Genomic DNA, 22,351 nt, shown 5'->3' on the forward strand with positions numbered 1-22,351 from the left:
CACTAGTGGTGGAGCTGTTTAAGATGGGTCAGATTCTGGATATATTTTTGATAGATTGATTATTGGATATGAGAGAGAGAAGAGGAAAGGATGATTCAGTTTACCAAGTTCAGAATGATTTATAAAAACCATTAGATTACCTTACTTATTTATAGTAGTAAATATAACATCGCCCAAATATTTGTGTCTGACTAACTTGCACATTCCAACATCCGCTGGATCATCAAATAAGGAAGAGAGTTCCAGCAAAACATCTATTCTGCTTTATTGACTATGCCAAAGCCTTTCACTGTGTGGATCACAATAAACTGTGGAAAATTCTGAAAGAGATGGGAATACCAGACCATCTGACCTGCCTCTTGAGAAATCTGTATGCGGGTCAGGAAGCAACAGTTGGAACCAGACATGGAACAACAGACTGGTTCCAAATAGGAAAAGGAGTACATCAAGGCTGTATATTGTCACCCTGCTTATTTAACTTACATGCAGAGTACATCCTGAGAAACGCTGGGCTGGATGAAGCACAAGCTGGAATCAAGATTGCCAGAGAAATATCAGTAACGTCAGATATGCAGATGACACCACCCTTATGGCAGAAATTGAAGAAGAACTAAAGAGTTTCTTGATGAAAGTGAAAGAGGAGAATGAAAAACTTGCCTTAAAACTCAACATTCAGAAAACTAAGATCATGGCATCTGGCCCCATCGCTTCATGGCAAATAGATGGGGAAACAATGGAAACAGTGTCAGACTATTTTTGGGGGCTCCGGTAGTTTGTGATAGACAGGGAGGCCTGGCGTGCTGCAGTCCATGGGGTTGCAAAGAGTCGGACATGACTGAACGACTGAACTGAACTGAACCTGCATATTCTCTAGCCATAGATAAATTTGCATTGAGAACGCAATATTTTCTCTGTGATGACATAGAATCAGAAGAAAGAGACTTTCAGTCCTTAGTAGCATGTGAACATACCTTCAACTCTTCATTAGGACCTGAAAAATGTGAAGTCCATTGTCCATAGTTCCCTGAACTCTTGTTGAATAGGTAGTATTAACATTTGCCTTTCTCTCTCTTTTATGACCTGTCAGCACTAACACAACTCCTAACTTCAACATAACCTTTCTCTAGATTTGTTAATATATTGAAACAAGCTATATTGCTTCTCTCTTATTTTGTTGTTTTATGGTTTACTAAAAGGCGGTATGAATATTCCTTATTTACATGCTATTGAGTAATGTCTCACATTGTATCATTGTAATGGAAATAGTGATAAACTATAAACATGTTTTTCATTTGTATAAATTTAGTATTGCAATTAGTATTGCTGAAACTTTGTTTAGTGATATATCATTTATCCAGAATTGTCAAGGATAGTATTACATCTTAAAAAACAAAATACTGAGTAAGAACATCTTTAAATTTTTACTCTTTCAGATAAAGATGTAGCTGTATAAATTCATGATCTTTTTTATCAGTTCTATGAATATAATTGTTTTCTCCATGTCTCAAGATTTCATATACAGTATCTATTGTTTTATGGGTTTGTTGTATGCTTTTAAGTGGCTCCAAAGAGCTATGTATTTTAAGTTCAGTTCAGTCGCTCAGTCGTGTCCGACTCTTTGCGATCCCATGGACTGCAGCATGCCAGGCTTCCCTGTCCATCACCAACTCCTGGAGCTTGCTCAAACTCATGTTCATTGTGTTGGTGATGCCATCCAACCATCTCATCCTCTGTCGTTCCCTTCTCCTCCCACCTTTAATCTTTCCCAGCATCAGGGTCTTTTCAAATGAGTCGATTCTTCACATCACGTGCACAAAGTATTGGGAGTTTCAGCTTCAGCATCAGTCCTTCCAATGAATATTCAGGACTGATTTCCTTTAGGATTTACTGGTTGGATCTCCTTGCAGTCCAAGAGTCTTCTCCAAGAGTCTCCGAGAGTCTCTCAAGAGTCTTCTCCAACACCACAGTTCAGAAGCATCATTTCTTCAGCACTCAGCTTTCTTTATAGTCCAACTCTCACATCCATACATGACTACTGGAAAAAGCCATAGCTTTGACCAGATGGACCTTTGTTGGTAAAGTAATGTTTCTGCTTTTTAATATGCTGTCTAGGTTAGTTATAACTTTTCTTCCAGGGAGCAAGTGTCTTTTAATTTCATGGCTGCAGTCACCACCTGCAGTGATCTTGAAGCCCAAAAAGATAAAGTCTGTTACTGTTTCCATTGTTTCCCCCATCTCTTTGCCATGAAATGATGGGACCGGATGCCATGATCTTAGTTTTCTGAATGTTGAGTTTTAAGCCAACTTTTTCACTCTCCTCTTTTACTTTCATCAAGAGGCTCTTTAGTTCTTCTTCACTTTGTGCCATAAGGGTGGTGTTATCTGCATAGCTGAGATTACTGATATTTCTCCCGGCAATCTTGATTCCATCTTGTGCTTCATCCAGCCCAGCATTTCTCATGATGTACTCTGCATATAAGATAAACAAGTACGGTGACAACATACAGCCTTGACGTACTCCTTTCCCTATTTGTTTTTCTTTTTCTTTTTTTTATTTTTATTAGTTGGAGGCTAATTACTTTACAGTATTGTAGTGGTTTTTGTCATACATTGACATGAATCAGCCATGGATTTACATGTATTTCCCATCCCGATCCCCCCTCCCACGTCCCTCTCTACCCGATCCCTCTGGGTCTTCCCAGTGCACCAGGCCTGAGCACTTGTATCATGCATCCAACCTGGGCTGGTGATCTGTTTCACCCTAGATAATATACATGTTTCGATGCTGTTCTCTCGAAACATCCCACCCTCGCCTTCTCCCACAGAGTCCAGAAGTCTTTTCTGTACATCTGTGTCTCTTTTTCTGTTTTGCATATAGGGTTATCGTTACCATCTTTCTAAATTCCATTTTTATGTGTTAGTATACTGTAATGGTCTTTATCTTTCTGGCTTACTTCACTCTGTATAATGGGCTCCTGTTTCATCCATCTCATTAGAACTGATTCAAATGAATTCTTTGTAATGGCTGAGTAATATTCCATGGTGTATATGTACCACAGCTTCCTTATCCATTCGTCTGCTGATGGGCATCTAGGTTGCTTCCATGTCCTGGCTATTAAAAATATGGAACGCTTCACGAATTTGCATGTCATCCTTGCTCAGGGGCCATGCTAATCTTCTCTGTATCGTTCCAATTTTAGTATATGTGCTGCTGAAGCAAGCACTCCTTTCCCTATTTGGAATCAATGTGTTATTCCATGTCCAGTTCTATTGCTTCTTGACTTCCATACTGATTTCTCAGGAGGCAGGTCAGGTGGTCTGGTATTCCCATCTCTTGAAGAATTTTCCTCTGTTTGTTGTGATCCACACAGTCAGAGGCTTTGGCATAATCAGTAAAGCAGAAGTAGATGCTTTTCTGAAACTCTCTTGCTTTTTCTGTGATCTAACGGATGTTTGCAATTTGATCTCTGGTTCTTCTGCCTTTTCTAAATACAGTTTGAACATCTGGAAGTTCACGGTTCACGTACTGTTAAAGCCTGGCTTGGAGAATTTTGAGCATTACTGAGTGCAGTTGTGTGGTAGTTTGAACATTCTTTGGCATTGCCTTTCTTTGGGATTGGAAAGAAAACTGACCTTTTCCAGTCCTGTGGCCACTGCTGAGTTTTCCAGATTTGCTGGCATATTGAATGCAACACTTTCACAGCATCATCTTTCAGGATTTGAAATTGCTCTACTGGAATTCCATCACCTCCACTAGCTTTGTTCGTAGTGATGCTTCCTAAGGCCCACTTGACTTCACATTCCAGGATGTCTGGCTCTAGTTGAGTGATCACACCATCGTGGTTATCTGGGTCTTGAAGATCTTTTTTGCATAATTCTTCTGTGTATTTTTGCCACCTCTTCTTAATATGTTCTACTTTTGTATATAGATACTTTGTAATAACTTTACCACTTCTGGGGCTGGTAATGAATCATCGTTAACCAACCTCCTTTCAAGATTTCTAATTTTTTAGGGTAGGTATGAAAAATCTAATTAGGTAGGTAGAATTTTTAGAAAAGAGGGAATAAATTGTAAATAATTTAGGTATTTGAGTACTCTGGGACCTTTTCAGCTCCGTGATTCTCTTTGTTACTCTGCATTCCTGAAAGGCTTTACAAAGTAAGTCAGCAGTATCTCCATATGTCGTTTAATTTGACATCCTTTGGTTCAGTGGAAGCAAATACTGCCCATTATTAGCAACCTGACATATTCTGTTGAGAAAATGAGCAATTTGGATCATCCATAATTGTTTATACTGCAAACAGTGTATCAGAAATGTCATAGTCTCATTTCATTAAAAAATTTACATTACACACAGATTTTAGAGTACTCATTCATGATGAAAGTCTACTTCCATACTGTTTGTGTTTGGAAACATTCAGTAGCCAGTCTTGAACTTAAAAATTTAATTGAATGCTTAAAGAATTACAAGTGTTCCTTTTCTTAGCTCTAATGCTAACCAGAGTGCTTTTCTAAACTGCTGAGAATGGACTGAAGATTCTGCTGAGGGCTGTAGATAGTTATCTGCCTAATTGAGCCATCATTTGTTGACATGAGGGGGAAAACCACGTGACCTGCTTTAATGCATTTCTCAGTAACAGCAGGAGGCTAGAATGTAGCTCATTCAGAAGTTAAACAGCAGTAGTATTATTAGACATGTGAAGATAGCATTGGTTATGGAGTGGTTTAAATAAAAGGTGAATAGTAATATAAAAGGATATAATCTTATAAAGTATAGGGAGTGATTTTTTAAAAATCACTTGTTAGTTATTCATTAACTGTTTACTGATTTTTACACTTGCTAGGTATATTAAGGTAATTGTTGACTTCTCAAAATTGATTGTTAGTATAAATTAGTGGTAAAATTTGAAATTGGTGCTTTATCATGCTGTGCTAAAGCAGTGAAATATTATTGAATATTTCTGAATAGATAGGAATGTAGTAGGATCAAAACTTTATTGACTACATTAACCTCACCTGGAATAAGAGACATTAGTTGGCTTTGAGGGCTTCCCTTGTGGCAATAGCAGTTAACAGTGCTGAAACTTAGTTGAGTGATATATCACTTATCCAGAATTGTCAAGGACAGTAGTGCATCTTAACCAACAAAATACTGAGTAAGACTGTCTTTAAATTTTTACTCTTTCAGATAACGATGTAGCTATATAAATTCATGATCTTTCTGTATCAGTTCTGTAAATATAATTGTTTTCTCCATGTCTCAAGATTTCATATACAGTATCTTTGTTTGAATAGATTATCTACATTAACCTGACCTGGAGTAAGAGACACTAGTTACAAGGACAGTAGTCAGCAGTGTTACTTTAGTCTAGGTCAAGGTAAAAGAACATAGGAACCTTAACTAAAATACCAGTAAAAAAGTAGGAGATTATATAAGAGCCTTTGGAAAAAAACTGTGTGACAGACCAAAACAAGTTAGAATTACCCTCCTGGATGTCTTGAGAGACTTGTGACTCCATTAGCAATCCAGAGGGAAAAAGGATTGTCTAGATACATAATAAGTTTGATTTAGGGCGTGTTGAATTAGGAAAGCCAATGCAATATGTGTAGGTAATCGAAATGAAGCTATGGTTCTTGGGAAGTGAGTTGGAGCTAAAGGTGAATATCTGTGAGTCAGCCATAATGGTGGATTTGGTAAAGCTTCTAGACTATTGAGATTATTGAGAGAAAAAAATACACAATACCAAAAGCAGTACTTTGAAAAGTGCTTCCTAAGTGGTGAATGAAGAATTAATAATCAACTGAGAAGAAGAGCCTGGCATAGTACCGTCCATGGAGTAGCAGAGCCAGACATGACGTAGTGACTGAGCAACAACGGCAGACAAGATACAGAAGAACGGCTTTGAAAAATGAGAACTCATCACAGGGAAGCCACTTACAGACTTTTATACCACTGGTGGCAGTTTAAAAAAAGTCACTAGAGCTAAGGGTAGTCTGGGAGACATTTGATCTCAGTCTGCAATGAATTAAATACAGCAATCAAGAGAAAGTATTTAGGAACTTTTTAGCAAGTTCACTGTTGGTAAATGTCAGTTTAGTTCCTCATTGAATAGGGAATGGACAACTTCAAATGTTGGGAAACACCTGTGGTAGATTTCTGATGGTATAGTCTATAAACAAGTCTTGTACAGTAGTGCCATAAAAGAGTTCATATTGGAGTGACTTAAAAAATCCAACTTGTCTTTTACCACAGGGAGTTTGATATGCACTCCACCAGAGAGATAGTGATAGTAGACAGATTACATAGAGTTAAAGAGTGTTGGATGACAATAAAAGTTTAAAGACATAATAGATCTGAGTTTGTATGTTATCTGAATAAGATATGATAGAAGTCTGATAATGGAAATGGAAGAATTATAACTAACAGATGGAATGAAATCAAAGGCATATAGATGAAGGCTTTATTGTTGGAGGAAATTTTACACTTATTTAGTATTTTGTGTGTTGTTTTTATTAGATATTTATTTTGGTCTTCACGGGAATCCAGTGAGTTAGGCAGAGTATAATTTCTATAATTCATTCCCTTTTACATGGAAGAAAATGGAGAAAAAAATTCAGATTCCTTGAGGCTTCCCTAGTGGCTCAGATGGTAAACAATGCCTTCAATGCAGGAGACCAGGTTTGATCCCTGGGTTGGGAAGATACTCTGAAACTGGGAATGTCTACCCACTCCAGTATTATAAATAAATGGTATAATGAATTTAGTTTATGAATAACTAGCTCTCCACCTGAAAGACAAAAATTCAGGTGCCTTATCCATGATCACATGGTTAGAGAATAGAAATATTTTGATGCCTGTTTTATACTAATAATTGCTATCATGTTTGAAAATAAGAAAAGATATTTGAAAAAATAATGGCTGAAAACTTCCTGAATTTGTTGAAAAACATTAATCTACATGTCTTAGAATTTCACTGAATGTCAGGTGATATAAATGCAAAGATGAAGTGAAGTGAAGGTATGTAATAGTAAAAATGTTGGAAAACAAGTACAGAAAAGAAATTGTGAAAAAAAGCAAAGGAAAAAATAGTCATCACATAAAAGGGAACACCAATAAGATTTTAAGCTGACTTCTCATCAGAATAAATAGAGACCAGAATATAGATGGTAAAGAATCTACCTGCAATGTGGGAGACCTGGGTTCGATCCCTGGGTTGGGAAGATCCCCTGGAGGAGGGCATGGCAACCCACTCCAGTACCTACTAGCTCTCCTTTCTTCTCTGAAAGACATAAAATTATATAAAGTAATACATATAAAAATGCATTCCTGGGTTTGTTGCATACATATAGGCTTAATATGTAATAGTAATAGCATAAGAGAGAGGAGTAAATAGAGCTGTACAGAAATAAAGTTCTATATCTTACTAGAATTAAGTTAATATGAATCTGAGATAGATATAATTAAGATGTATATTGTAAGTTTTAAGGCAACCAAGGAGAAAATCACAAAAATTACAGTTTAAGGTCATTAAAAGACCCATAAGCATAAAATCAGTTCATTTGAGGAAGGATAGTCTTTTCAAAACATTGCAGCTGAAATAGGACATTCATAGGTCCAAAATTGAGCCTTATACAAAAATCCTCATACCTTATATAAAAATCAAGTCAAAATGGGTCACAGACTTTAATGTAAAAAGGAAATTATAAAACTTTCAGGGAAAAAAATGGGTGCAAATCTTATCAACGTAGGACTAAGCAAATTTCTGTTCTATATTGTACTAGAAGTACTAGTCAAATCAATTAAGCAGGAAAAATAATGGACAGCTGGAAGAGAAAGTAAAACTATCTGCTGTAGACTATTTGTGTCCCGTCAGAATTCCTTTGTTGAATGCTAATAATTTAATCCTCAATATATTTAGAGGTATGGTTTTTGAGAGCTGATTGGGCCGTGAGGACAGAGCCCTCGTAGGTGATCTTAGTGCACCTAAAAAAAGAGGCACGAGAGGGACCCCTTGCCCTTTCTGCCGTGTGAGGACATAACGAAAAGATGCCCATCTGTGAAACAGGAAGCACGCCCTCATCAAACACTTGATCTTGCTCTTCCCAAATTCCAGAAATTTAAGAAATAAATTTGTTTTTTTCCAAGCCACTCAGTCTTTGGTTTTTATCTCATAGCAGTCTGAATTGACTAAAGACATTGTATTTGAAAATAGTGTGTGATTTCTCATGTAGAAAGTTTTAAGGCATCCACTAAGAGGGGGAGGGGGAAGAGGAAAAGGATATGATAAACATAAATTAGAAATTAATGAAATAGAAAATACAGACTTAAACCTAAAACCTAGCTGTTTTAAAAAGTAATCAAAGTAGATAATATTATCTGATAATGCTAATAAAGTGAAAAACAGGAAAGAGCCCATTAGCAATGAAAATGATGTTTAATCAGTAAAGAGAGGAAAAATTGGGGCTAGTATATTTAAAAGTTTGATACATTCTGAAATTTTCACATTTATCTTATATATTATCTTCATAGTTAGCCATACTCATGGCTATAAATACCCTTCATAGAGGGTTGTGATTTCCAAATGAAGTTTTTTCATGTATGCCTCTTTTCTAATTTCCAAATGTAATACCCACTGCATGCATTGGAGAAGGAAATAGCAACCCTCTCCAGTGTTCTTGCCTGGAGAACCCCAGGGATGGGGGAGCCTGGTGGGCTGCCGTCTATGGGGTCGCACAGAGTCGGACACGACTGAAGTGACTTAGCAGCAGCAGCAGCAGCAATACCCTCTAGTTAGTTGATATATGCCAATGGTAGTCTTGAAACACCGTTGATCATGTTTCTCCCTTATGTCTAATACATTTCTGTACATGGCATCACTATAAGGTTTGGCTCAGTGCTCTCTGGCCAAATCCTACAAGTCATCCTTCTTTATTCCCTTTCCTTCAAGAAGTATCTGTCTTTAAACTTTATCAGGAATGCATCTATTTTTCTTTTATCTGCAACTACCTTTCTATTTTAAAACTTTAGTATTTTTTTACTGTAGGCCTACTGCATCAACTGATCTCCCCAGTTTTACCTTTTAACTCTTTCTAAACCATTCTCCACAGAATAATAGGAGTTATCTTTTTAAAATGCGTATCAGTGTATGTCATTTACTGTTTAAGTTCCTTGCATAGTTGCTAGTTGCTTATAGAATAAAGTCTGAACTTTATGCAATGATATATAAGATCCTACATGTTTTATTGCTTTCTCTTACCGGTCATATCTTATTCCATTCTTCCCTCATTGACCATTTTTTAAACATCTAAACTCTTTTCTTCTTCAAGTCCTTCACTCTTATTCCTTCTTCCTAGAATACTCTTGGCCAGTGGTCCCCAATGTTTTTGGCACTAGGGACTGATTTTGTGGAAGACAAGTTTTCTTTGGATCAGAGGTTAAGTGGATGGTTTCAAGCATATTACACTTATTGTGCTCTTTATTTCTAATCTAATGCTGCCTCTGATCTGACGAAGGTACCAGTCTGCAGCCCAGAGATTGAGAGTCCCTGCTCTTGAGTCATGTTTTCTAAGAGCCGACTCATACATACTCTTCAGCTTTCAACTCAGATAACATTCTTTTAGCAAGACATTTTCTGGTCACCTGTGTAAAATTGCTTCTTCCTGCCTTTGTTATTATATACCTCTAACATACTCCCCATTCATTATATAATCATATTTGTTACCTTTTTTGAGTCATCTCAGTTGGTAATTATCTTTATTTCTCCTAAGATCCTAACTAGATGAGAAGGTAAACAAAGTTCTTGCCTGTCTTAATAACCACATTAACTCTGGCACCTAGCACAGTGCCTAGTATTTAATTTATATTCAGTATGCATTTGTAGAATATTATTTTTCTTTTTGTATACTGCCCAGTGCTCACCACATTGTTAACAACTAGAGGAGAGTGGAAAAGTTGACTTAAAGCTAAGCATTCAGAAAACTAAGATCATGGCATCCGATCCCCTCACTTCATGGCAAATAGATGTGGAAACAGTGGCAGACTTTATGTTTTTGGGCTCTAGAATCACTGCAGATGGTGACTGCAGCCATGAAATTGAACGACGCTTGCTCTTTGAAAGGAAAGTTATGACCAACCTAGACAGCATGTTAAAAAGCAGAGACATTACTTTGCCAACAAAGGTCCATCTAGTCAAGGCTGTGGTTTTTCCAGTAGTCATGTGTGGATGTGAGAGTTGGACTGTAAAGAAAGCTGAGTGCCGAAGAATTGATGCTTTTGAAGTGCGGTGTTGGAGAAGACTTTTGAGAATCCCTTGGACTGCAAGGAGATCCAACCAGTTCATCCTAAAGGAGGTTAGTCCTCAGTGTTCATTGGAAGGACTGATGCTGAAGCTGAAATTCCAATACTTTGTCCATGTGATGTGAAGAATTGACTCATTTGAACAGACCCTGATGCTGGGAAAGACTGAAGGTGGGAGGAGAAGGGGACGACAGAGGATGACATGTTTGGATGGCATCACCAACTCAATGAACATGAGTTTGGGTGAACTCCGGGAGTTGGTGATGGACAGGAAGGCCTGGCGTGCTGTAGTCCATGGGGTCACAAAGAGTCGGACACGACTGAAGGACTGAACTGAACTGATATATACATATATGAACAGATACTGTGTCTCTTGAGTTTCTTTGTTGTTTTATAGTGGGTCTATTCCTTCCTTTCTCCCTTTTTTAGGTCATATAATCATTTATATTATTGATTTGTCTTCGGTTTCATGTGGGCATGTTCAAATGTGTGCCTATGGTCAGTGTTCTTTTCTCCCTAAGTATGTATCTTTTGAATAAAAACTCTCAACTTTCTATCGTGATCACCTTTTAAAGAACCCTTTTATATATTCCACAGAATGCCTCTTGTTTTTTTCTTGTTGTTAGGTTAGACTGCCCAATTAGGTGTCAGATAAATTTGCTGCTTTTGGCACACTTTCTGAACCAAAATTTTAATTCTAGAGCTTAGGGTCAGCATTTTCCAAGTGTGTTAAACTGTAATCCTTTATAAAATGTTATATGTAAAATAATGAGTAATTTTGAATTTACTAAAAGCTGAGAAAGTTATTACTTTGGCTTTCCCGAAGATGACTTAAAGTTTATCAAAAAGAATTATAGAAAGAACAGATTTATAGCAGCTGTCTGATACATGCCCAGAATCCCCGTGTTCAACTAAAACTGCCTTGCCCTAGGCTTTCTAGAGCATAATGCCCGTAGCAAGTAGCTTTCAACGGCTACTTTCAGGCTTTTCAGGAAGCAATATTTTCCTTCAGTAAAAGGGTCACTGTACTGTTTTTCTTTTTCCTTCTCCTGTCTTATCTTTTGAGTTCAGGAAGTACTTTAAATTTACAGGCAGCTTTGAAGGCATGAAGCAAGTTCAGGCCTAGAAGTATTTCCTGTTATGGCATTAATCTAATTCCATGAAAGTAGAGCTGATTTTTCATCTGTAAAGTAGATAAAGTGCCTAGAGCAGCCGACCATTATTCTGGGTTATCATGATAAAGAGGCTTAGTTTTGACACGAAAGAGTTTATCAGCCTAACCAGTGGAAGATTTCATCCTTTTTGTTGAAAGATATATTAATGGATTATAATCTGTCTTGGCTTCCAAAAGAGAAAATTCTCCTTCATATTGAAATTGTTTACTTAATTCAGCAAATACAGTTTTCATGTTTATAAAATGTGTAATACACAGTAAATCAAGACAACATATTAAGGGCATCACATAAAATTAAATGTTAGAACATTTTTTTCTTAGTGTTCAAATTAATGTCCCAATTTGAAATAACCACAACTTCTCCAAATGAATCAATATGACTTAATTTTAGTATATAGACATGTATAATTTCCTATAACCATTTATGTTTGGTATTAGTAATTCATGTTATTAGGTCATATAAAGTCTTCTATCAACTTATATAAATACTTTTCTCATAACAGTGTATTCCATTTAATAGTCAAATAGTTATTTGTTTACTTAGGTTATTATGGACTTTGAGTATATAAAGCAGGCAAATAATACATAATTCTAAAAGTAAAAGTTCATCTTTTTCCCACTTCTGCCACCTATTTCCCCACTAGGCTAAGATGTTTAGATTAATCCTAGTACTTTGTTATAGGTTGAAGAATTTTTATTTGTTTCAAAATTGATTCCACACTGGACATATTCACAATGTTTTCTTGAATAATAATAGCTTATTTTAACATATCTTACTACATGGTAGTACGTTAGGTATTTACTCCCCTTGATACTTCTCTGTGTTAAATTCTGTTACCTCCTTGGAAAATGGGCCTTCCCTGGTGGCTCAGCGGTAAAGAATATGCAAGCAATGTGGGAGTCTGGGGTTTGATCCCTGGGTTGGGAAGATCCCCTGTAGAAGGGAAGGGCTATCCACTCCAATATCCTGGCCGGAGAATTCCATGGACTGTACAGTTCCTGGGGCCACAAAGAGTCGGACACGACTGAGCAACTTTCACACTTCACTTGGAAAATACAGAACCTGAAGTTAAAAGAGGTTAAATAGTTTGCTCAAGATCACCCAACTAGTAAGTGATGGATTTGGGACTGGAACTCATGCCCTCATTATAGACTTACAGAAGTAAACAGTCATTTCCCAGTTCTGCCTTTTATACCTGACATGAACAAAGACTCTACTTACCACTTATTTCATAGTTAATGAGAAAATTGCTAAAACTTTACCATATTCTAATGAGATGATACCTAGTTTTTTTTTTTTTCCCCCCTAGGGGGAGAGGGGCGGGGTGATGATACCTAGTTTTATGTACATTTTGTTTAAAATAAGTGAACTATCTATTCATGCTCCTAAACCAAAATAAAGACATTGCTTTGTTGTTGAAATGAATATTTTAAAATGTAGGTCATCTGAATGTGAAGAATTTCTGGCCCAATCAGAGATATACTGAGCATTAAACTTGTGATTAGGAAATTTGGAGTTTTGTTGTGGTCTCATTAATTCAAAGTACAGTTGTCTGTGATTATCATATTTCAAAAGGGGTTTGAATACTATCCATTCTATCTTAGAGGATTTGGAGAAGTTAGTATGAGATTTCATGTTAAATTTATTAATTGAAACATTATTCATTGAGTCTGCCTACTGTGTGTATTCTGTTAAGTAATGTGACAAGTACAATGTAGAAAACATGGGTGCTATCTTTATTGGACTATCAGTCTTTTAGGAAGGATGAGATCTATTGCAATATAAATTGACAAATGCTTACTTAGTATATGTGAGGGTCTCCTTAGCTAATCTGTAAAAAGTAACAAGTTAAGTATAATTCCATCAACCTTATACTAATCTATAGCTCTGTAAACTCAAGGCCTTACATCTACTTTCTGAAAACACATACATATACATATACCCAAAGCAGAGGTTTTAATAAGAACGTGAAAAAATGTTCAGCTTCATTAAGGATCATAGAAATGTAAATCAAAACCACAATGAGATTCATCTTCACACTCAGTAGCATTTCCATAATCAAAATAATAGATAATCAAGTGTTGACAAGGATGTGGAGAAAGTGGAACTTCATGAAATACTGCTGGGAATGTGCCAGTTCCTTAAAAGGCTAAACATAGAGTGACCATATGACTCAGCAATTCCAGTCCAGGCATATACACTGGAGAAATCAAAACTTTTATCTATGTAAAAATTTGTACACAAATGTTCGTAGCAGCATAATTCATAATAGTCAAAAATTAGAAATAACTCAAATGTCCATAAACTGATAAATGTATTATAATCTCTGGATTTATACACTGGAGTGAAAGTGAAAGTTGCTCAGTTGTGTCTGTCTCTGTGTGACCCCATGGACTGTACAGTTCATGGAATTCTCCAGGCCAGAATACTGGAGTGGGTAGCCATTACCTTCTCCAGGGGATCTTCCCAACACAGGGATCGAACCCAGGTCTTCTACATTACAGGTGCATTCTTTATCAGCTGAGCCCCCAGGGAAGCCCAAGAACAGTGAAGTGAGTAGTCTTTCCCTTCTCCAGGGGATCTTCCCAACCCAGAATTGAACTGGGGTCTCCTGCATTGCAGGCTGATTCTTTACCCAGCTGAGCTACCAGGGAATATTATTTAGCAATAAAGAGGATCAAATATTGGCACATGCTACAACACGAGTAAACCTTAAAAATATTATTCTAAGTGAAAGAAGCAATTTACAAAGTGTCAGAAATGCATAATCACACTTATATGAAAATTCCAGAATTTGATAGAGACAGAATTTAGGTTGGTAGCTGCCTGGCAGGGTGTGGAGGGGAACTGTGGGGAGTGGGGAGATAGTGATGGGTGATGGAGACTGACTACTGGGTACAGGTTTTCTTTTGGAGATTACAGAAGCATTCTAAGATTGACTGTGGTGATGAGTGTACATCTCTGTTAATATACTAAAAGCACTAGATTGTGTACTTTAAATGTGTGCATTGTCTGGTCTGTGAGTTAGATCTCAATAAAGCTATGATTTAAAAAGTAAAATGTAAAATAAAACAAAACATGATGTTCAGAATGTTTAGACTACTTAGACCTGTTGGTACACCTAAGAACAAAGTATCTAAAACATTAGTACTTAGAAGTCTACTTGTTTGTAGTATTAAAGGCATAGAATTAGAGAAGGGCGCATTGGAATGTGTAATGTAAAAGTATTATTGTTATTTTTTTTATTATTTTCATAAAAACCATGGTAGTGTTAACTTACTTACTTTCTGTAGTCCCATTGGTTAAGTAGACTACAGTACTTAGAATGAGTAAAATATTGGTAATCCACTGATGAAGAATTCATATCAGAACTTTATAAAACATCTGTCACTTGCCTCTCCATTTCAGGCAAGTGCAGGTGACCTAACTGTTAATATGATGATCTCTTTGGCACTTCATCAGTCATTTGCCAGATTATCCAATGTGAGCAAATGATCAATATAGCCAAAGTATATTTGTAATTTTGTTGCTTAGAGCTTAAAATGCATTTCACCATAGGAAGTATACCCCTGTGCAAAAGCTGGTTAATTCCCCACAATATTTTATAAACAATATAACTAATTTAAAGCATTATTTAGGTAGGCAGTGAAAGAGGATAAAGAAAAGTCTCTTTCCTGAGGATAAATCCTGGCTCTGAGGTTTTATACTTTTAGTGGGAAATATTTGTCTGTTTTGTGATGAACACATATTTGGGAGTTAAATAAACTCACGGGTCTTCTGTTTCATCCCAGTCATGTAACTGATTTTGTTGTGTTGTTGTGTTAATTGCTCAGTCGTGTCTGATTCTTTGTGACCCCATGGACTGTAGCCTGCCAGGCTCCTCTGTCTGTGGAATTCTCCAGGCAAGGGTACTGGAGTAGGTAGCCATTGCTTTCTCCAGGGCATCTTCCCTACCCAGGGATCAAACCTAGGTCTCTGGCATTGCAGGAAGATTGTTTACAGTCTGAGCCACAAGGGAATCCCCATTTAACCCATGTTTGTGTACTCAGTTGTGTCTGACTCTTTGTGACCCCGTGGACTGTAGCTTCTCCGCCCCCAGTCTCCTGCGTCCATGGAATTTTCCAGGCAAGAATGTTGGAGTGGGTTGCCATTTCCTTCTCTGGGGAATCCTCCCAGCTGGGGGATCAAACCCACATCTCTTACATCTTTCTTGCATTGGCAGGTGGATTCTTTACCACTAGCGCCACTTCGGAACTTTTAAAAGAAGCTGTTCCTTCGAAATTCAGAGTTAAGGGATTTACATCCTTTTTCTTCAGCAAGAAGAGAAAGAGGTGATGGTCATTAATCCTGATCCATTACTTTTCATGAAAGATACAACATTTTTCCTGTATTGGTTCATTTGTGTGACTGCTTTATTTCCCACCAGAAATCACAAACACCATTTCGTGTGAGAGTATAATAATTTTCATAACTTCTGCTTATAAGGGCACATACACACAAAAGATTAAAGATATGGATTAGAAAAGAAGTAATAAGACATTGAGAGTAAATATCCTGGTAGAATTAGTTTCTTCAATGGCATAATTACTAATTTCGAAAAACAAAAGTAAACAGTGATGTAAATATGTTGTTCGGTATTTTTCTAAAGAATTAGTTCATTGCATGCACATTTAATTTTTACATGCTTGCCCCAAAAAAGTTTTTTTCTCTCCCTATTATCACATGAAAATTACAGATGTAATACACAGCCTCTGTTGAAAAAACCTTCCATTAAAATCAGCTGCCCCTTTGAGTGATTAATGATATTCACACTTGTTATTAAGATATTAATGTATCTACATTTAATTTCATTATTAACACCTCATGTTTCTTATTATTCGTTCCTCAGATGAAGAATTTTCCAGTTTATAGCTAAGTGGCAGTTATATTTTTTAAAATTTAATAAAGAGCAAGATGCTGTTGGTAGTACTAATAATTCATATATAAGTTTAAACATGCTTTTATATTCATTCTTTTATGTATTTGTCCACTATTATTCCATATTTTAAGTGCTTTTGAGTGAACAAAAGTGGTTGAAATATAAAAGAAGCTACTTGGAATGTCTGTAATATCACATGCCCTAGTATGTTTACACCTGCTTGAAGGAAAGAGTAAATTATTTCCTGAGAACCCCACAGTTACATAGCTATTCCCACCTCTGATCTGCTCTGAGGCATTTAACCTCTCTTAACCTTGGTTTCCTTATTTAGAGGAAGTGGCTGTTGAGCTTTATACCTAAATCATAAAGTGAGTGCAAGTAATTGTTTACTGAGAATTCTAAGAAAGGGTAATGGAAAATGTCAAGTATAAATGAAAGAGTTATAACTGCTCTCCTCTCTCAAAGGAATTGCAGTTGAGCTATTGAACTATCATTTTTAAAACTTCTACCTTTTTGAAAAAGAGTTGTTTAGGTAAAAATACATAAAAGATTTGCTTTGTTATCTCAATAGTGATTTTGAATTAATTGAAGCATACAGCATAAACATTTTATTATTATTATTACTTTGAAATAGTAGATTAGCAAAAGCCAGTGAAGAATTTGGGAATAAGTTTTGCCAGGTGAACCATAAAATGGATGGTACATACTTTGAAGGGCTTTAACTTTTTCTTTTTTCTTTTATACTGATTTAAGATTGATAATTTATCTCCTTACTCATTCTAATTACTTGAAATTGGGGAGGGGGGCATCCTGCCACTAATTGTGTAACCTTTTTGTAAGTTATTTTCTCAGAAATCCTTCCAACCTTCCCCCCTCCTTAATATGCTAATGTTCATTTTGAATTTGTAAGAGGGAGCTATGCAGCTCTTAAAATTCATTTGCCACTCAAGTCTTTTTTCCAAAGAGAGCTTGTTAACCTCTCCTCTGGAAGAGATTGTGAATGCTAAGATAGGTTGTATATGGAAGAATGGGTGGGAGATTGTGGTAGAAAAATAGAGTATGGTAGAAAATATAAAAGTTGGAAGGACCTTATATTTCATGGTTAAAAGTATAAGCTCTATACTGTAAGCATTTGGGAACCATGAAATCTTTTTAGGAGGAATGTGGTATAAGACTAATTTGGAAGAATACTAGTGAAACATTAGATAATTGTCCATTTGTTTTTCACCATTTATGCTAGTGGTTCCCAAATATGTAAAATGAATGAAATACGGAAGAAAAAGCTTCAACTTTTCTTCAGTTTCTTGTTGCTTTTAGAGCATGGAAATATGCTGAGATATTTTTAAACCTGTTTCATCAACTATTATTTTCTCTATTTTATATACTGCAATGATTTTAAGCACACTTTTACCAAAAGTGTAAATGATTACTCTCAAAACACCTCATGTTCCTCATTTGTGTTGGGAAAGCTTTGGGGTTTTGTTTTTGGTTCCTTAATGCTTTAGTGAAAGCATTTCACATCATCTACCCTTCCAGTAATAATTTCTATCAGACATCTATTATTATGTTCATAATGAATATTAACTTATTAGCTATACTATTTGCTAACTTTATTTAAACATCCTTCTGTTTCCCTATTTGCCAGAAGATTGTAGGAGAAATTGGCTACAGCCTACTCATTAATACTAGGATGCTGAATGAAGATGAACTTTAAGATTTGGCTAATATCCTACTACTCTGTCAATTTCCAGCCTTAGTTCCCTCATCTTTAAAATAGAGGTGATGATAGCACTTTGCTCAAAAAGTTGTCAGAAGTTAATAAATACATGGGAATTTCCTGGCAGTCCAGTGGTTAGGACTCCACACTTACTGACTAAAGCCCGGGTCATGTCAGGGAAATACAATCCCTCAAGCCAGCATGGCCAAAAAAGAAAGAAAGAAACAAAGGAAAAAGAAATATATAAAAGTGCTTAGCCTAAGACATGTTAACTGCTCAATGAATGATTCATAATGCTGTTAATTATCATTTCCTTCTAAGAGCCTGTAGTGCAGAAGAAAAAGTTGGAGCTCCTAGAGTTAGATAGGCTTGTATTCAAATTCTAATTCTGTCACCTGTTAGTTATATGACCTTGGACAACTCAAACTTAGCTTTCCTACCTGTAAATAGAAATGATAATGTTTAGTTCATTAGATTATAAGCATTAAATCAGGTAGCATTTATCAGGCATATGATAAATTTCATTATATGCCACTTCCTCTTCTATGTAAACTTTCTAGGCTTCTTGTCTTACCCCAGGTGTTAAGCAAGATTTATATTAAAACCATGTCCTCTCCTTTTTGTAACACACCTCAGTGCCAAGTGAAGTGCTCTGTTCATAAAATAATAAAGTTTTCGTTGACAGTTTAGAACTCCTCTTCAGTGTTTCTCGATGATTAGTCCCCTTTAGTTGAAAGGTGATGTTTAAGCCAAGAATTGTTAGACACATTCACTGCAATTCAGACTTGTGTATTTTATATACTCACTTACAATAATGTATACTGGTTTTCTTAATTGATAAAATGCCCATTTTTCCAGTTAAAAAGCAGAGGCACACATTCTTTGAAAATGTATAATAATTGTGTGATTTGGAATGAGATTTTCATCAGCCTGGGTTCAACCAGAGAAAGAGAACCAATAGATACATTTGATACACATGCATACAGAGAGATCGAGAGAAATTTCAAGGAATTTAACTTTATCCTTGTAGAAACTGGTTAGGCAGTCAAAAAACCACAGGACAGGCAACCAGAATGATCACCACCAGGCTAGAACTCCATGGACATGGGCTGAAGCTATCTTCCAGAGGTGGAATTTATTCTGTGAGGGAAACATTTGGCCATGTTTTTGAGGCCTTTCAACTGATTCAGTCCAGCCCTTCCAGATAATCCAGAATATATCCTTAAGAGATGTCAACTGATTGGGGGTTTTAATTACATAATACCGTCACAGCAACACCTAGATTAATACTTGAATGAAAAACTGGAGTCTGTAGCCTAAGCCAAGTTGATCTCATTAAAAAAACCATCATAGAGGATAAATTTTGGTGAAAGAAATAGCAAGTTCAAGGTATTTTCCTCTTTATTTTTGTGTATTATGTGAACTTTTTTGTTTAAAGTATATAATGTAATTGAATAAGAAGTAATAAAACATATTCTCATTGTTTCTGCTTTTATATATTTAAAGTTTGTTTTGTCTTTAAAGCATTATAAAATTTCTCTGGTTGATATCTTTCAATGCTTTTCTGTGTAACGAGATAAAGTAGTTGAATATAAAGGAAAAATATTTGTGTGGGAATTAAAGATTTATTGTATAAATGGCTTAAAGTTTTCTATTTTTGCTATAGCCCTCTGCTTCTGACCAGGTACTGTACTCAGGCCAAAACAGTAGAAGTCTGGAATCATAACCACCAGGGCCGCCTTTAAACTTTCCCTAAATGGTTTAAAGATTAATTAACTGTGCTATCTTTTTACCTTCCTATAGAGCTTTTCTGTTGGCTCAGATGGGGAGAAATTCACCTGCAGTGCAGGAGACCTGAGTTTGATCCCTAGGCCAGAAAGTTCACCTGGAGAAGGGAATGGCAACCCACTCTGGTATTCTTCCCTGGAAAATTCCGTGGACAGAGGAGCCTAGTACACTACAGTCCATGAGTCACAAAAAGTCGGACACAATTGAGCAACTTTCACTTTCTTTACTTTGCTATAACAGATCAGTCATTTGTTGTTCAATTGCCAAGTCGTATCTGACTCTTTGCAACCCCATGGACTGCAGAGCACCAGGCTTCCCTGTCCTTCACTATCTCCTGGAGTTTGCTCAAACTCATGTCCACTGCCTCAGTGATGCCATCCAACCACCTCATCCTCTGTCACCCCCTTCTTTTCCTGTCTCAATCTTTCACAGCATCAGGGTCTTTTCCAGTGTGTTGGCTCTTTGCATCAGGTGGCCTAAGTATTGGAGCTTTAGCTTCAGCATCAGTCTTTCCAGTATATATTCAAGTTGATTTCCTTTGGGATTGACTAATTTGATCTCCTTGCAGACCAAGGTACTTGCAAGAGTCTTCTCCAGCACCACAGTTCGAAAGCATCAATTCTTCAGCACTCAACCTTCTTAATGATCCAACTCTGACATCCATACATGACCACTGGAAAAACCATAGCTTTGACTAGACAGACTTTTGTCGGCAAACTGATGTCCTTGCTGTTTAATACGTTGTCTAAATTGGTCATAGCTTTTCTTCCAAGGAGCAGGCCTCTTAATTTCATGCCTGCAGTTACTATCCACAGTGATTTTGGAGCCCAAGAAAATGAAATCTGTCACTCTTTCCACATTTTTCTCATCTCTTTGCTGTAAGTGATGATACCGGATGCTATGATCATAGTTTTTTGAATGTTGAGTTTTAAGCCAGCTTTTTCACTTTCCTTTTTTACCCTCATCAAGAGGTAGAAAGTTATCTGTTAGTACCCAGAAACTGTTTTATTTCCCATTTTGTTCTCACTTCTAACCAAGTATCAGAAAAATATCAAAGGAAAAAACAGTTGGACATCTTTTCACTTTTTTGTGCTTTAAAAATTTTTAAGAAGTACAGCTCCACTGCTATTTTTGTAATTAAATTAATTTTTTACCAGGATCTTGTCGAAAAAGTAAAATACTAATTCCATTTATTTAATGATTTTCTTTTGAGCTTATCCTCATTTTATAGTACCTAGTCAATTGAATATTATAGAGATTCTCTTGTGGGAAACAGTAGGGATCAAAGAATATCTTACTCTGATGACTTTTTAGTGATTTTATTGCTAGAATGTGAAACATTGTTTTATTGTTTATTTTACTCAGTAAAGTTGTCTGAAAACTAGGTAACAAAATGCAAAACAGTGTATTTACTTTTCCACCTTTTCCCAAAGAGACAATAAAAGCAGTGTTTCAGTGGAATAATTTGCTACCTGTGTTCTTCCTTGGCAAGTACTGGTAGCTTTTATCACATGATCATAGCTGTATACAAAAATGCTAATGATGAAAAATGAGTATAATTTCTATTCGTTGAAATCTGACCAAAAATTTAGAAATGAAACCTGTTTTTCTGAGGTGGCATCTAGATTTGCGGTTCTTTCTTAACAAATGAGCTGATCTGTTTTTTCCAGCAATTCAGAAAAAAGGTGGGGGCCTAATATATAGCAAAGCTACTAAAGTGACTGTTTGAGTTTTTCATACCATCTATCGAAGCTTTACTGATACCACGGATTTGACACAAATGGATGTAATTATTTCTCATTTTATGAAGAAATAAAGGATTGATCAAGCCATCCTAAAATGAAGGAGTAAAATGCCAGGAAAAATGGAAGTAAAAAGAAAACTAAATATTGTATTCTTTAAAGAATAATAATATAACTCAATGTATAAAAAGTGATTATTTTAGAGATTATTTGCTTACTTATTCCTGTAACTGGCATTTTTGGGACAGGAACTTGAAAGTACTTGATCAGAACCAATACATTGATTAAACGTCTCAATCGCCTGTTTTGCTTGTTTATGGTGTTTCAGCTATAATTCAGAGCATAGACATGATATGTTTCACAAAAATTAAGCTATGTGTAATTCTGCATAATTAAAAGAAAGTTACATCTTAACTTGAATTAATACTAGTTGTTTTAGTAAATTTGCAGCTGAGGAAATGGACTTGGTTGACAACATATGAAAGATATATTCTAGATAAATGAATTTAAAATTTTCAGATTAACCTGTAATTTTATCTGTATTTGGTTATATCATTAGCTGAAATGTGGAGCTAGTCATTCATTCTACTTACTGACAGCTTCTAAAGTACTGAATTTATGTTATAAAGCTTTTTGGTGCTGCTTTCTTTATAGCTGTTAATGATTTGCTGTTTCTAAAACAGTGTTTGAAGTCGGTCTGAAGTTAATTGATC

General features: G+C 36.1%; 1 protein-coding gene and 1 non-coding gene across 7 annotated transcripts in view; one reads left to right on the top strand and one right to left on the bottom strand.

Moving 5' to 3' along the window:
• The window catches only part of ADK (adenosine kinase), a 553,238-nt gene that overhangs the window by 300,085 nt on the left and 230,802 nt on the right, over positions 1–22,351 (top strand). The gene's annotated exons all lie outside the window — the stretch shown is intronic.
• LOC133070833 (U6 spliceosomal RNA) lies at positions 3,118–3,224 on the bottom strand. Its single transcript, XR_009696237.1, has one exon. It is a non-coding gene; the product is annotated as a U6 spliceosomal RNA (small nuclear RNA).

The sequence above is a fragment of the Dama dama genome, chromosome 15 (assembly GCF_033118175.1).
Source record: "Dama dama isolate Ldn47 chromosome 15, ASM3311817v1, whole genome shotgun sequence".
Lineage (NCBI taxonomy): Eukaryota > Metazoa > Chordata > Mammalia > Artiodactyla > Cervidae > Dama > Dama dama.